Source organism: Cupressus sempervirens, chromosome 6 (genome assembly GCF_028749045.1).
Source record: "Cupressus sempervirens isolate cs-2001-9-10 chromosome 6, ASM2874904v1, whole genome shotgun sequence".
NCBI lineage: Eukaryota > Viridiplantae > Streptophyta > Pinopsida > Cupressales > Cupressaceae > Cupressus > Cupressus sempervirens.
The window spans coordinates 380,339,467-380,356,631 of NC_143123.1; the positions used below are offsets into that span (position 1 = coordinate 380,339,467).

The following is a 17,165-nucleotide window of genomic DNA, read 5'->3' on the forward strand; positions in this document are numbered from 1 at the left end:
AGATGGTGCTCTGATTTGTCAGATCCAAGCAAAGCATTACATGCAACGGAAAAGGGTGAGGGTTGAATCCCATCAAAACTAGACAAGCCAAGTAGGGAAGATCTTTCACTTCCAAAATGGCGAAATAGAAAATCCCAACAAGAATTCGCAGTACAATAGAAATAATCCGAATTGCCTATCCACAACTACCTACAAGCCATGCTTAAATACCTGTTGGGGAAAACCTTTCTGAGGGTGTACAAACATAGCCAACGGCAACACTTAACAACGGAAACTCAAACAAAAAACAGTACGAGATATACTAAATCAATCGGAACCACGAATACAAATATTTACTTGAACCCCATATTAATTAATTAAAGTACCTAATTAAAGGTCCTTTTATTGTATTATTTAAATTTTGGAACCAGTTAATTAATTAGTAAAATTAAATTACTACATTAAAATTGGAGACATTATAGACTTTTGGTCTTTTGTTTTTGTTCGTCATTGCTTTCGGTTTTCCCTTCAATTTGATCTTAGGGCTTAATCAAAGTTGGCAATCAAAAGACATAAAACAAGGAGCTTTTTTATGCAACTACACAAATTTAAAATAGCATCTTATATTTTTAAGTTGACATTCACTTTTTGGAAAATATAACATAAATTCACTTTATGTTATGTTTTTAAGTTACTTTATCATTTAGATTTTTCACTTAATGTAGCTATAGTGCAGTTTATGTTATAGTTTTAAATTAAGTCACTTTTTGAATTTTCACTTAAGTGACTATATTAACTATATAGTTTGATTTAATTTTTTATTTTTAAATCAAATGCTCTAGTAAATGTTACTTTTAAAATGATATTTGCACATTATATTTTAAATATGATAGTGTAAATGTTATTTATGACCCATTTTAGTAATATTTTATCAGAGATTAAATTGACATGTGCTTAATTCATCACTTAAGTTGTGTAAAACATGTCTACAAGCAAATTTCATCAAAAATATGCAATCGCACCTAAAAGGTGCAATTTTGGAATGGAAATGCATGTAAGTGCATAAAAAACATGCAATTGCATATTGCAAAGCTATGAAAAGACAACAAAAAGGTGTGTTTTCCATTGAATGCATATTTTAAAACATGTCAATGACACCAAAAGGATGCATTTTTGAAAGTTTTAAAATGTGTAGTGGCACTAAAATGGTGTGTTTTTCCTATGAAACATGCATATACATCTTATAAACCCATTTGTGATCAAAATGCATATTTCTAAAACATGTTAATGCACCCAAAAGGTGCATTTGGGTAAAAGGAAGCTCAAGACATGTTTTTAAAACATGTATATGCATCTCTAAAGTGTGTTTTGCCTATAACTCATGCATCTACATTCCAAAATCTGTTTTTACATTGCAAGGGCAAAACATCCATGTCTATGGACTCCAAGAACACGTTTTTGATGATTTTGTTTGGATTCTTCCATGCAATGTCTCCAAATCTTCTCCTCTAAAAGCGTTCTTGCAAATCCAAGAATTCCCATGCCAAAAACGTTAAATCTCCTTGCAAAAATCATTATTTTTCATGCCCTTTTGGACCCATAGTTTTAAAAAAAGACCATTTTGGAGGATATTTTTATCATGTTTTGGGACAAAGAAGAGGCATTTTGGAGTTATCTTACACATCCTTGCTATTAGAAAGCACGTTTTTGCATACCATTTGCAAAACAAGTTGTTTGGGGCAGATTTGAATCACGTTTTTCTCCGAAAGTGTCCCATTTCCTTACATTCATTAAAAACGTTGGAATTGGGAGAGATTTTAGGGCACATTTTGGGAACTCTCATTCAAAGTTGCCTCATTGGATGCTCATTACGAATTCATCATTGCAAGGTTGAAGAAGTCCAAGTTTGTTGGAAGATTTTCAAAGTTGGAGTTTCAACTTTCTTCCTCCATCATTTTCAGCATATAATCAAGTGGACATTTTCCTTCTTGTTAATTAAATTCATGCTTATCTTGCTGATTTTATGCATATTTTAGATTGATGCTTCACAGTTGTTGTTATAGATGTCATGAAAAGTGCACTTTTCCTTTAAAAATGATGAAGAGTCTCATTTTCATACTTCTGATTTTTTCCCAAATTCCAAATTTGAGTTTGCATATTGAGATATCTTGCTTGTTGACATGTTTGAAGGTACATGTTTCTTTTGTGTTTGTTTTCTTGTTTGCTTGTTTGTTTTTTTGTTTTTCTTCATTTGGAAGAAGTTGCAAGTTCTATCCCAAGAACTTGATCACGTTTCATTTCACTCCATTTTCCATCAACGAATGCACATGCATCTTTTCATTCCATTTTTATCATTTCATGCGAAGGTACATTGCATCATTTCATTCCGTATCTGCCATTACACTTCATGAGCAATTACATGTAATTTCTCATTTCATGTCACAACACATTGCATCTCATCTTTTGCATGCAATTACATGTAAACTAACTTTCCATCTATATTTACATGCAATCTCACTTTTCGTTCCTCATTATACATCACATATACATGTAATTCACTTTTCGTGCAGTGACATCATGACAACCCTTTTTTGACTAAAAGTCACTTTTTAAAAGTCAAGTTTTCATTTGCACACATTCCTATGCATTCCACTTCCATGTCTTAAAGAATATTCATAAACGTTCACTTCCACCTCATATTTTGATCCTCACAAGCCGTATCCCAGCCTTCACATATGCATGTTATCTCTATTCAAGATCATCACACTAGATTATTGAAGTGTCTAATCCATTCTCTGAACCTTTGTTGATTGAGAATCGACACTTTTATGGAAGCCATATCCTCTGATGATGTGTTCACATTTTGGAATTTTCACGTTGCAACACAAGCACAAGGGATGCCCTTATTTGCAAAATCAAAAGGCAAAATAAAACATCAACATGATAAAGAGTTACCTCACGCAACTCCATCCTAGGTTACATCTATTCTTGATAATGTCTTGGATACAAGGATTGGGCATGTGGACATGGCAGATTTCTTGCAGAGAATACAAACTCCTACCACTAATGAAATGAAACGGATCAGAAGGAGTAATATTCATTTAGTGTCCACATTTTCCTATGGCTGCCTTAGAACCAGAATTTGTTCTCGGATGTGCAAAGCGTTTCTATCCGAAGTCAAAAAACTATCAAGGATGTTGATGGTAATATAATTATAAGCCTTGATCCAGAAGTTATTGAGCAGATTTTCAAAGTGTCGCAGAGTGCAGAATGCGTGGATCTGACCAAAGAGTCATCTTTGGAGATATGGAATGAGAATAAGGGAAATTATTATAAGTATGTAAATCTATAGTGGTTGGAATCCAAGAGAAACAACTTCTCAAGATGGCCAAAAACCATTCACAGATCTAGTTTAAAGGCGGAACACAAAGATTTGATTATCCTTCTCAGCAGGATATGTGGTCTCAAGGATTCTAATGATTTTGAACCTTGGATGTATAAGTTCATTTTTCAGATCATGGATAATAAGGAACATATCTTTTGGGGAGAACTTATCAGCACTCCACTTTGTGAGCAGTTGATCAATGTAGGAATATCGACACCATTCTACATGAATTCCTATCTTGTCTATATTGCTATTGCTATGGGATCTATATCTGGGCTTTCAACCAAAGGAAACCGTCTTCAAGTTCTAGTTTGGGAGTATTATGATCAGATTACTCTAACTAATAGTAAATTTCATTACAGAAGAGTTCAAGATGCATTCTTTGGGTATTTTCCATGTTTGTTTGATAAGCAGTTATCTGTTAAAAGGGCATCTGATGAAGCTTGGGCCAAGGTTAATCAATATGGTTGCATCTTTATCCAGTTGCCAACTTTTACTTATTTAAGAGTTGTATATTTCAAAGGAGAACCATATACCTTACCTAGGTATGCTACTGACAGGATCATTTTAATGGAATTGGCCAAACAACTCATGAAAGTTCAATCTGATCAACATGCTCTACATAGGCCAAGTTTGGGTATTTCTTCTGCCAAACCCGTGGTAATTGGTCATTACATTATCAATTATGTACACAAAGCAAAAGCCATGAAAGTAGAACTTCAAATGATCACATTGATAAGATTCAAAGTCAGATTTGACTTTGATTATACAGAGATGAATTCTCAAATTAGGAGGGCCTTTACTCATGTTCATCGTATAAAAGATGTTTGGATCGATATACGGACAGAGTTGGATATAATGAAAATGGGTTACTACAGATTGACTTTGTAGTAGATCATTGATCTTAATATGCTCGATATCTTGTCTAATTTCCAAGTTGAAGATGATGGTAATATTCTTGATCCAGAATATCATCAAGCTGGTTTTGATAAACGATACCCTTTTCCTATTCAATAGCAGCAAAAGGAAGGTACATCTATCCTTGATTGATTTCAATCCATTTTGGCAAACACCAACAAGTGGTTGAAAATCAAAGGTCTTACAAGGGCAATCCAAAGTTGGGTTTGGATTATGGAAGTTTTGGTCCTCCTAGAAGGAAGTCACAATTGGAAATCATAGGTAAAGATGGTGTTTCTTCTTCTGATGTAAAGAAATCTCCCAGATTCAAGTTGAAGGGTGGAAAGAGATTTAAATCATCTCAAACCATTGAACCAATTCAAGAGTCAATGGCAAAGTCAGAGGAATCAAACGAAGAACTTGATGAAGAAGATGAGGAGGAAAAAGGAGAAGTCATGATCATATCTCTTCCAAGACCTACACAAACTCATGAACCATCCATGCAATAAGCGCCTTTTTTGGGTACGATAGATGATAATGCAGATTCATTTTCCACTGTTTTCACACCTTCCATCCTGACTTCAAAAGTCAATACATTGGCTCTTGCTATATCTTCAACAACTCCTCCCATTTTAACAACAAAACAATGTGAATATTTGAGGAATGTGTTCGAAGATTTTCCAACTCTCACAGAAGGTTAAGTTTCTCAACTTGACACTTCTATGACTGGCTTTGAGTTTTTCATGACAGAATCCTCTTATCATGCACCTATGAATTCGGCTGTGTAAACTAAATCTTGCATAGTTACAATGGAGATACAATCAAGATCAATGCCAAAGGTCTCCACTGTACCTGCTTCCATAGATGAAAGTTTCAGCTTGCCTACATGGTTAAGCAAGACCACAATGAAGATAAGGAAGGTGGTCGTACCCCCAGATGATCTTCCTATTAAGAAAACTAAGTCCAAATCTTTGAAAGATATGATTATTTCAAGGATCTTAGCTGATTTAGAAAAAACCAAGTTTGTAGAAGTTGTTGAGCCACTCGTGGATAAGCCTGTTGAAGAGCTTACCCTTTCTAATTACAAGTTCAGCAAGGTAGAGATCGGAAAGCAGTCGTGACTGAGTTGCTTACAGGATGATCAAGATACAATTGCCAATGTATCAAAGAGCAATCATGAATTATGGGAAAAGAAAAATCAGCTCAAGTAGGTTGTTGTTTGCTTAAATGAAGTTATTCGGCAACAATCTTCGCAAAATGATGTTGTCGTGTCTCAGACATCTAGGGAAAGAAAGATAGTAGAAGTTGCAAATTTTTTGATAGGAGAAATCATTTCTGAAGGAGTTCAAGCTATTACAGATACAATTAAAGTTCTTAGGCGTATCAAAAACATGGATGAAATGGAACAAGACTTGATTTCTATTTTGACTCAAGAAGTTGTCACCTTGGAAGGGATTCTTAATGATTGGGATGAGTTTGCTAAGTCTGATATGGATGCCATGGTTACATGTGACATTCTCCCATACTGTAAAATGTTCTTCATATGTCAAGTATTTATGGGCTACAAAGAAGAAACACTGAGAAAAGTAATAACAAAGTTGCAGGCAACCCTTGGAGATTGCCAAGCAATAGAAACAAGAATCACATGTGACTTAGAGAAAATGGGATGTTCGATTCTTGATGAACACGGTAATCTGATTACAGTTGAAAGGATGACTTCAGAATATACAATCAAGATCAATGTTGATTTAGATTCTGAGGATTTTGGTTCTCATACAATGAACAAATTTGCCTTGTATAAATCTTTGGCAAAGCTCTTGCAAGATTCCCTGGCGGTAAATTCCAAGGTTGTGCAATCAGCATATGCAGATGTAGTTAGAATAGAGGCAATGTCAAAGACAATGGAGATTTCTAATATTCCCACAGTGAGTGATGTTATCATCAAATTCAATGCACTAAAGAACAATCTTTAAGATTGTGATTTTGTTTTTGTTTTTATGTTTGTTGATCTAAGAGAATGCATTGCATTGGATTATGTAATTACATTTAATGCGAATTGCATGTGTAGTTACATGTAATCCAATAATTTCTCTTCTAGTTAGACTTGGTCAAAGTTGGTTGAGTTGCTCCCACTTTTTCTCAACTCCTGTGCCTATATAGAGGAGTGTTCTCTTATTATAAAATCTATCTTATATTGTATGCAAGAGAGCTCTGAAAAAATTGTGCAAGCATAACTTTGATTGTGTAGCGCCATTTTGAAAGAAAAGTGAATACAAAGAATCAATTGAGACTTAACTTTGATTGAGTGATATTGTTACTTTTGCAAGTTAGAAGTTGTGATTATGATTTGCATTTGTTGTCTTTGATTCACATGTTGTTTTGCAATCTTGATAATTGAGTTTAAATAAGAGTTAGAAAGCAACCGAATCCGAAGCTTTGATTGGGAGTGGTTGTAGAGATATATGGACTAGAAGCTTTGTCCATAGCTTATATCTCTTTCTTGATTCACAAAATAATTATAATATCTTTACTTCTGGAAGTCTTTGTGCCCCAATAGTAAAGTTTTTTCATATAGAATTACAACTGGACTTAGAGCCAAACTGGTACGCTTTCTACTAGCCTTTGAGTTAATTTTGGTTTATCGATATCACAGTTTACAACTTTAGATAGAAGTGTAGTTTGAAGTTTCATCTTGCCCATTACTTGCTCCACGAGTAAGTGGATTCTTTCCTAAAAACTAAGAGGAAAGAATAATGGTAATACCCCTTTACAGAATCTCGCAACTTCTTGCTTACCTTGAGTTGATCCAAGGAACGGTAAGAAGGAGGAGCCTTCCCTTTAAGGTAGGAGAGACTCTGTCTCACGCATTGTGGCTGGTCATCCTATTTTGCAATTGGATTTTTCCTAAAGCTATTGGTTGCAAAATATCCACCCAACAAAATTTCTTCTCTTGCTCAATGCATCGATAATTTGTTAGACTCTCCACTCATGTTTCAACACAAAAGTGAAATTCTGCAAAATACCCAACTCACTTCATGTCTCTCTAATTCAACTTATTCTAACTACCCAAATCCTATAAAGCTTTATGATCGGTGTACAACACAAATTCCTTAGGAATCAAATAATGTCTCTATTTCTTCAAATATTGAACAGTAGCATAAAATTTCTGATAAAAAAATGAGTACCTTTTCTTAGCATCATTCAACTTCTCACTATAGAAAGCAACTGTTCTACCTTGCTGATTCAATACTATTCCAATTGCATTCCCACTTGCATCACAATCAACTTGAAATACCATAGTGAAATCAAGTAAATCCAACACATGCAATTCAGCTACATTTTGCTTCAAAGTCTCAAAACTCTTGTCAACTCCATGTGTCCACTTGAATTTTTTTTTGTCTCCCCTTATTGTCTCTGTCATAGCACTACAAGCTGAATTGAAATTCCTAATAAACTTCCTGTAGAAACTAGCCAATTCGTGGATAGATCTAACCTCACCAACACTCTCAGGTGTAGGCCACTCAAAAATAACCTTAATCTTCTCAAGGTCCATATTCAAACCATCAGTTGAAATAAAACAAACCAAATACATAACCTCCTCTTTCACGAAGAAACACTTCTTCAAGTTAATCAATAACTTTTCCTCCTTCAATCTGTAACACTTGACTTAAATGTAACAAATGATCTTCCTCACTCTAATTGAATATCAGAATATCATCTAGGTAAACAATCACAAACTTACCTTAGAATTTCCTTACAACTTCGTTCATCCGCCTCATTGAAGTACCAAGTTTATTAGTCAAACCAAAAGGCATAACCAACCACTCATACAAACCTTCACTTGTCTTGATAGCAGTCTTCCATTCATCTACTTTAATTCGAATCTGATGATAGTCGCTCCTCGAGTCTTGGTAAAATGCCTTTCTCTACTCAAAAAATTCATAATGTAATCCATTTTTTATTAAAGAAAACCAAAATTTCACTGTAATTATAATGTCCCCATTTTTAGCAGGTTCATGCAATTGGCTTGGTCAGTTCACCATCGCGACCCTCATGATTTAACGATGCGATTTGAGGGTCTCAATTGGGGGGTTATAGGCTTTCCAGCAATCATTTGAGGCACTTACTATTATAGTAAGTCAATTGTTGGTTCTGATGAACTCACTTGAGTTAGAGGAGTTGAGTGATGCTCTAATTTATTATTTTAGGCTACCGGTTTGGGCTCCAAGAAGCTTGGAGGGGTCGTCTATTTATAGTGAGTCACCTCGTCAAGTTTATTCATCATTTTTCGTCATCAGGGTCACTATGGTGTTGTTAAATTTTGATTTTGATGCTTCTTTAGTTGTTTTCGCAGGACAGGTGAATTATTATTATAATTCATCTAAATATGCTCAAGTTGTTATTTTTGTTGTTGTATGTTGGTCACCTCAATATCATAGCTCATTGGAACCAGGTTGAAAAGTTTTAAATCATGAGCACACGAAACAGTGGCCTTGTGTGTTGGAATATTACGTTATAGTGGAAAATGTCATTTTTGGGGGCCAAAAACAATTAATAAATTATATTATAATGGCACTTTATTATATTTTAATGTTGTGGAGTTTATTTGGGAAACTTGTGTCATTTGGAAATTGCAAATATAAGCCCATTTGAAGAGGAAAGCATCCGATTGAATCTTATTTTCCTTTTGTTGTTTTTTTGACACTTCTAAAGTTCTGAATTTTTGTGCCCTTGCTGAAATATAAAGGTTATAATTCTGCGAATTATTATTGTCTTCTTGTAGTTGTATTCACTGTGGTCGAAAGAAGTTAATGGTGATTGTTCACTTCTCTAATGTGGCATACTGTTTATGAGAAGTTGGAGTTTATGGTATTGGTGATATTTAATAAGTTGTGATTATATTCTACCTACGTCTTAAAGTTGGAAGGTGTCCGTGTTCACAGTTGGGGCTGTTGTGTATCATTCGAGGCAACATTGAGGGTTGTATGTGCTTGGAGACCACCCCTATACGATCTGCATCCATTCACAATCAGCCTACAGGCAAGAACGAGTGTTTTAGAGGGGCTGCTGCTGCAAGTTTAGGGCCTGCATTTGGAGGAATTGAACACGTTTTTGCTCACTACAAATTCTGCTACAGGCCTGCGATTCATATTGAATGAAGAAGACATTGAGAAATGGCAAATCACAGGTACGTGCAAAGGGAAGCCCACAAGAGAGCAGTTGCAGAGAGCACAGTACGTGCAAAGGGAAGCCCACAAGAGAGCGGTTGCAAAGAGCACGATACGGGACGAACCTTTCATACCACCAGCGGTGCACAATCTACTTGGACAGATCCCTCGACTATTGACAAGAAATTTGGTACGTGTGGAGGAAGAAAGAGTCAAAACAGAAAGAGATCGACGAAGGCAATAAATGCTCCAACAGTTTGCCAAAAGGACATGGGAACGAGACTTAGAGCAGTGTGATAAATAGACACTAAACCAAAAAAATATCTGAGGTGGGTGCCAAAGGAAGAAACTGAGGAAGGAACACTTCATGCCCTTGATTCCAAACAAATATCTGAGGCAGGTGCTAGAGGAAGAAACTGAGGAGGAAGTCACACTAAGAACATTACGCCTCCAACAACAGGAGGAAAGATGTCATAATCTAAGGGGATGAGGGGACCACTTCCGAATCCAAGAAAGGTTGATTGAAAATACAATCAAAGGAATAGCCAATTTGGCTATCTCTTAGACATCAGCATGGAAGGCAACATGCAAAATCCTTGAAATTGCTGCACACACAGAGCATCAATAGGAACAAAACCCCAACTTAGGAGGAGACACTGTTGGGGCTAGCAACCAGGAATCTAGCCCGTCCAACAGAGCTTCCCATCAGGAGGGAGTGTCCTGGCAAGAGGCCAAAATAGTAGAAGAATGGCAATGGACAAACAAAAACTCCCTAGATTCACAGGGGATGGCTCGGAGGACCTCGCACGTCACTGTAAAACATGCATTACCATATGGCAAGCAAAAGGAGAGAATGATGCAAATGAATGACAAAGCATTTCCAACCACATTAAGAGGTATAGCCATTGACTAGTATACAAATTTGGAGGTAGGCAAGAGGAATACATGGAATAATCTCCATGCAGCCTTTGAAGAAGAATTCAGACTCCTTTCAAACAACGATGAAATAGTGATAGAGATTTATAATACAAGGCAAGGGAAGAATGAATCTGTCAAAGCATATAGTAGGAGGCTAAAGGAATTGATAGGAAAGCTTGACAATAAGCCCACGAAAGGAAGGGTGGCAAACACGTATGCCCATGGTGAAGTAATTGCAGCAGCAGAGAAGGGGTAGCACACATCAAAACAGGAGAAAGGGTTGTATGTAGGAGCAAATACATATGCATATGGAGCCTTAGCATACGCAACAACACAGGTGACAGTCCCAAACACCCAATGGGAGGGGTATACAAGAAGCATGCTGTACATTCAACAGCAACAACCAAACCGCCACATACGTACCCTCATCCATTAGTATATGAGAATAGAGAAAGAGTGCATACGAACAAAGCAGATAAGGGTTGGGGAAAGCCAAGTTTCAATACGCTAGATTCTTGCATACACAACCAAGAGGAACAAGCGGGAGGAATTGTCTAGGAGGGCAAACCACATACAAGCCACCCTCAAAAGGGCATACCAAGGGGGGAGGTAGTCGTATTCATATAGGCCACCAGAGAAAGACCTTCCAACATATCAGGTTTACGGTGGAATAAACCGAAGATGTGTGGACAAAATAGTTGGAGCTCAGGAAATAGTTGGAACATACAAACAATTAAAACCGCACAAAGATTGGTGCAGTACATAAAATGGTCAAGATCAGTGTGGGGAACCCAAGTATAGGAAAATTTATTGATTCAGGGAAAAGACCAGCCTTGCAAGTTCGAAAGGAAGGAATGAGGATGACAAGTTAGAAGAGCAAGGGGAAAGTTGGAGCCAAGACCACTGCTGATAATGTCACTTTCAAAAGTGTAGTGCGTAGTGAATGTCATAACTTATGGAAAATCTAGAAGACAATCACATACTGAAGGAAGCCCTACACAAAGCAGAGGTAGACAAAGAAAGATTCATGCCTATTTTTAAATGTGAAAGAATTTGAAACTATATGGTGAACCATGGTGGCAGGTTATGATAAAGACAATCACAAATTAGTGATCCAATATGCGCATGTTAGTACCCAAGGTGGTCTCAGTTTTAAAACTTTCAGTTTCAGAGGTTGAACCTCTTTGAACCACTTCGAACTGAAGTTCGAAGTAGTTCAAAGTAGTTCGACAATTCAAAGCAGTTCAGTTCAAAAATACAGAACGGTTAGAAAAGTTCAGAATGCTGTCTCAATGCATTCACCAGGTTCAGTTCGACAAGTTTAGAATCTTGTCATTTAATCTCAGGTTCTGCCAATTCAACAGTTTGGAGGAAGCACAAAAGTACATGTTAAGATGGAGATCAATTCAGTGGTTCAGAGATGCAAAATGGTTCAGAAATTTTAATATGCAGTTGTGGAAACAAGTGTCAGGTTCAATGCCTTCAAGTTCAATGATCCAGTGCAAAGTGATCGAAGAAGCAGACATATATCTCAGGGTATCTATCATAAATGGTTAAGAGGCACAAGGTGGTTCACTAGTTCAACTTGCAGATTCATAATCCAAGTTCAAATTCTATCAGTTCAGCAGTTTCAAGGGTTCGTTCTGCAATTCAAGTAAAGTCATTGGTTCTATGTAACACCACAGAAGTACAGATCAAAATGAAGATTTTGTCCAATAATTCAAAGGTCCAAGGTTCAAAATTCAAGTCCCATGTTATAGATTCGAGTGTTATTGCAAAATTTGACATAATGTCGTGGTTCGAATTTAGTGAGTCAAATGGCAGACTTGCAAATTCGAGAGTCCAGTGATTTAATTCAACAATGTAGAGATCATTATATTCTATTCACAAATTCACAAGAAGGTGTACCTACAATATGATGTAAGTAGTCTGAAAGTTCTGTCAATGAATGGATGCAGTATGTATTTATACCAAGGAAATGGATTTGAGCCCACAGATGTAAATCTGCAAAATCAAGAATTTGAAATGACCTTTACTAAACTGACAAAGCTTAAGTTTGGTATCAAATTTAATGGCAAGTGTCATGAATCAACTAAGACATCTACCTATGTCTTAGAATGCATGTCTTAAATGCTCCACGTGCATATTCAAACAAAGCTAGCATCATCACCAGAACATATGGTATTTTGAGTTTGGGATGATCAAATACTATCATAAGTGTTAAGGGCATCGAATACACTATCTGAAGCAAGAAGTCGGTAGCCGAGCACTCCCATCGTGGAGAAATGGTGTTGGAACCCGCGGGTTCTCTTATGGTAGAGATTAATATTGCAGAGAAGACACTGGATTCTGCAACATCTATATGGACGGAACTATATGCAAAGATGGCTAGTCAAAGATATATTTTCACGGATTATACATGGGGCGGGTTTTATCAAGAATGGTCCAAGGATTGCACCAAATCAGTGCGATGTAGCACAAGGAGTTGTAGGATCGTTTCCTTGGTCTGCACTTTCATTTGTGCCTATGTGGCTAGAACTCATTGGATTTTTTGATTAATGGCTGCCTCATTCAATTGACTAGACCATTCTATGAAGACACTGCCATGTGCCATTCATCACAGAATTTTCTTAATTGAGCCGAGCTAGGATGAGTTCCATTTGCATATTTGGAAGACATTCAAATGAGATTCATGAAAACATATGGCCGTGTGGCTCATACCGCACTTGCTTATGCAATGAATGATGAGTTCTCTAGAGTTTTACACCTGCAGATGGAGTATTTCTCCAGCAACCCCAATGCAGACACCCTAAACCGTGTAAGAGGAGAAATGAGTGAGGTACGTACTGTTATGGTTGGAAACATTGAAAAAAATTCTAGAGAGAGGGGACAAAATTGAGCTTCTTGTTGATAAAGCTGCAACTATTCAAGACAACTCATTTCATTTCAAGAAGCAATCTAGACGACTTCGGCAAGCACTTTGGATGAAGAATGCAAAGCTTCTGGCTTCACTGACATGCTTGATTGTTGTGATCCTCTATATCATAATTGCATTGTTTTGTGGTGGTATAACTCTTTCGTCTTGTCGATCATGAGTTTCATATTCCGATCATCAAACTAGGCTTTCCCTTGTATCTTCCAATACTGCCTATGCAATAACTTGAGTGTAGATGCCTACCAATCACTGTCGTGGGCTGCAAAAAGGTTGTTTGCTTAGAGATTAGTCAGACTGGTGGTTATGCTAAGAAGAAAAGGATGCACCAAACATTGGGCAAATGTCTACACCATTTTTTTGGAAATTATGATTGTCGAAACCTTCAATCATACATGTTGCTTGTTAAGCACGATAGTCATAATAATTCAGATGAAGAAGTGAGTGCCTCCCTGCAATATGGAGTTATCATAAGCCTAAAAGATAGAGATGATTCTCAGATGGCTCGACAGCTAAAAGGCATTTGGTGACACCTAGGGGCAGTGTCTTGACACCCGTCAAAATAATTATATCATATGTCCAATAATTTCACTTTGTCATAGGAAGCTAACTTTAGTCTTCAAAAAACATCAGGCCTTGTAATTCAAAATAAAGAATCTTCGAAGATGACAAAGGTTCAGTTATAGAAACTAAAAAAGATCACCGAGAACATGCTTATATTAAAAAGAAAAGGGGAAGCAAAAAAGGATTTCCAAGAATCAGTTATAGAAATTGAACAGTCAGCCACCAAATTCTATAAATGATGAAAGCATTAAACAAGGGGGGTTTCCAGTTTTCTGAATTCTGACTGGGAGACTTTGAGCTACAGCAGGATAGAGGCTATGAATACAGTGTTAGGGGATTCCGAATTCTTCCAACTTCCAAAACTGCAGACTTTGGGCTTCAGGCAAGGAAGGAGGAAATTTGGACAGATATAGTTTCATCTTCTGAGGTCCACTTTTTCTTCCAACAGCTACAAACTGTGTGCTGTTAGCAAGTGGGAAGATTTTTCAGTTCTGGGGGAAGGAATACAAACTTTGAAGTTGTAGCAGAACAGAGTTTTATTTGCTAGACTTTGTGTTAGTGATTAAAGGGGATTTTGATTTTGAAATGTAATGTAGGGGAGATGGTTTTCATTTTCTGATGCATGTGTAATAGGATCTTTGTAGTCTTTTACATCTTAAAGAAGGGAGGTTTGAAAGATATCTGCAAATTGGAACTTTGAGTCCATGTAGTTCTTCTTTCCACTGATGGTTATGTTGCTGTAACTTTCAGTTTTCTTTAAGTGCATCAGATTTGCTGTTTTCTACATGCATTTGATATCAGGGGTCTTCTGGAAGCTTTGATTCGTTTTTCCTCAGGAGAATGGAAATTGTTCTTTAACTTTTATCCTTTGAAATGCAGTATACAGCAGGTTAACTTTGTGTAATCTGTTTTATTCTGTCTCCTTTCTTCTTTTTGGTTCTTAGGTTTTGCATCTACTCTGTGTTTACAGGTAGATGTTAGATATCCTTTCGTGCTTTCTAGTAAAAGCACTCACATTTAATTCACTATAAATCTTGCACGGGGAGCTGTACCCGATAAAAATTCAGAGGAAGGTTATCAATCCATGATAACCTATCCAACTGTTGGTGCTGGTTTGTCCTTTCACTTGGGCATTCAGGGTCGGATTTCCACATATTCTCTTTAAGGACAATCTATTCACTAACAGCGCAGCAAACTATAACAGTTTCTTACACGACTAGAGAGATAAATAAGGTCTTTGGGATTCCTCATCAAGGACAAGAACTCACAAAAAACCTAATGACAATGGAAGAAAAGAAAAAGTGGTTGACGTTGATATGCAGAGAGGACCTCACAAAACAAGATTGGGAGGGCATTATCAGCAACAAGAATAGTCAGGGTTTAAAGAAAACCTTCATAGCCAACGATGAATGGCGATGCATTGTAGACCTTGTGAAGATTAAACTTACTGCTAGAAGACGCACCTCGGACATTGCCCTATGGATAATACCTATAGGGGTTGGATTGAATGAAGGAAAGGTGTATAACTAGGCTAAGTTTCTCTCAGAAAGATCACAAGAATTCATGGAATTGAAGCACAAAGCATTCTGTATGCCCCATCATGCCATTGGTCTCTTTTTGGAAGCCATGCGAACCCAGATTATCGCTATATACAAGGGGACATTGGTGCCAGCAAATAGGGTGGAGCCCTACAAACCAACTATGATTTATTGGATTCACATGGACACTTTTGGTATAGAGGGTGGTAAAGGCGAGCCAAGGCCAAAGAAACCAAGACAGGTCGTAAAAGAGAACTCAAGTTAGGAAGAGGAAGAAGACAGTTCAAAAGGGGAGGAGACTAGTGTGGACACACCATCCTCAGATTCAGAGGATGCAGAAATTCATCTCAAACATCTAAAATGTACACCTAGGGAGGTCACTTTTCTACCAACTTCTGGGGGGCCACCGCCAAGGGAAATTCCAGTGGGTGCTGAGATCCAAAGGCACGAGAAGGACGATAGTCGTACGAACTACATCCATACATCAAGACATAGCCTCCATACGGATGATGTTCGTACCCTAGTAGACATCCTCTGCACAGACGAAGGTCGTATAGCAGGAATAGATATGGATGTTGTTCGTACATGAGGCAATGTCAGTAGCAGAGAAGGGAAAAGTAATAGCAAGAATGAGATTCCTCTATGAAGCACAACCAAACTTTGCTTACTTGGAGTGACAAATCTAGTTTCTTCAGATCAGTGGACCTGCACCAAGGTAATTGATCTTAGTGCTCAGAAAAATTGTGGCCACAAGGCATAGAAGTCACACATCCTATTGCCATGGTGGTACAACCTACATGAGCTATGGGTGCCCAAAATAAAGTCCAGAAGGAAGAAACCCACACCCAAGTTAATGAAGACATACCTGTGGGAGAGGGAGATGCAGTATTAGAAGAGGCAGATAAGTTGCTTGAAGAAGGTATGATACCTCCACCATCACCACTTCCCGGAGAAGTAGAACGGGAAGATAAAGCAGTGATACAGAGTGAGAACCTAGGACCTTTGGAGACATTCTCCTTACAGGATAAAGCAGAAAGAAATCTGAAAGAGCTAGAGAATATGGAGCGTGCCACCTGTCATGACCCAAAAATTACATACAAATCAAAGATAGAAACCTTATCCATGCTAATATATATATATATATATATATATATATATATATCTAGTTATTTATATATATTATTGTTATAAATAAAATCATCATATATATATATATATATAATTGAAATATAAAATAATAAATTACAATATATTTATCTAATAATAGTGATTAAGCAAATTGAAAGAGTGTGACCAAGAGTCACAACCAGATCTTGATGCATGTATTTGAAGGGAGTCATATTGGAAGAAAAAAAAAGAGAGGAGGAATGAAGAATAAAAGGTAGTATTATCAAACGATACCGAACAAAAGCAAATAAATCAGGCAATTAGATTCGGAACATACCCTATCCACAGGAAATACATGAAATATGCGGAACACACACTCAAGGGGCATTTAAAGGAGTTAACTAGGAGACAACGTTGAAGAGATAGGCTAGACAGCAAACAACTGATAAGGAGGGACATATTCAGAAACTTAATCACATTCAAGCATTGTTATATTAGCAAATAGAGAAAAGGATACGAGTGCCCAATTAGTAGTTGATCTGATATAGTCATCAATGGCAGAGAATACATTCACTACTCAGGATGAACCAAGTTGGACTGAGAAGACAAAGTGAACTTACTGCAAGTAACTAGCACTAAGGAGAGAACATCAAATATCAATATATAGAATGCATCGT

General features: G+C 37.0%; 1 protein-coding gene and 1 pseudogene across 2 annotated transcripts in view; one reads left to right on the forward strand and one right to left on the reverse strand.

Annotated features, from left to right (window-relative positions):
* LOC149552647 (uncharacterized) overlaps positions 1-17,165 on the reverse strand; it is a 228,990-nt gene that overhangs the window by 57,627 nt on the left and 154,198 nt on the right. The gene's annotated exons all lie outside the window — the stretch shown is intronic.
* On the forward strand, positions 12,633-13,602 carry LOC149552648 (vesicle-associated membrane protein 714 pseudogene; annotated as a pseudogene).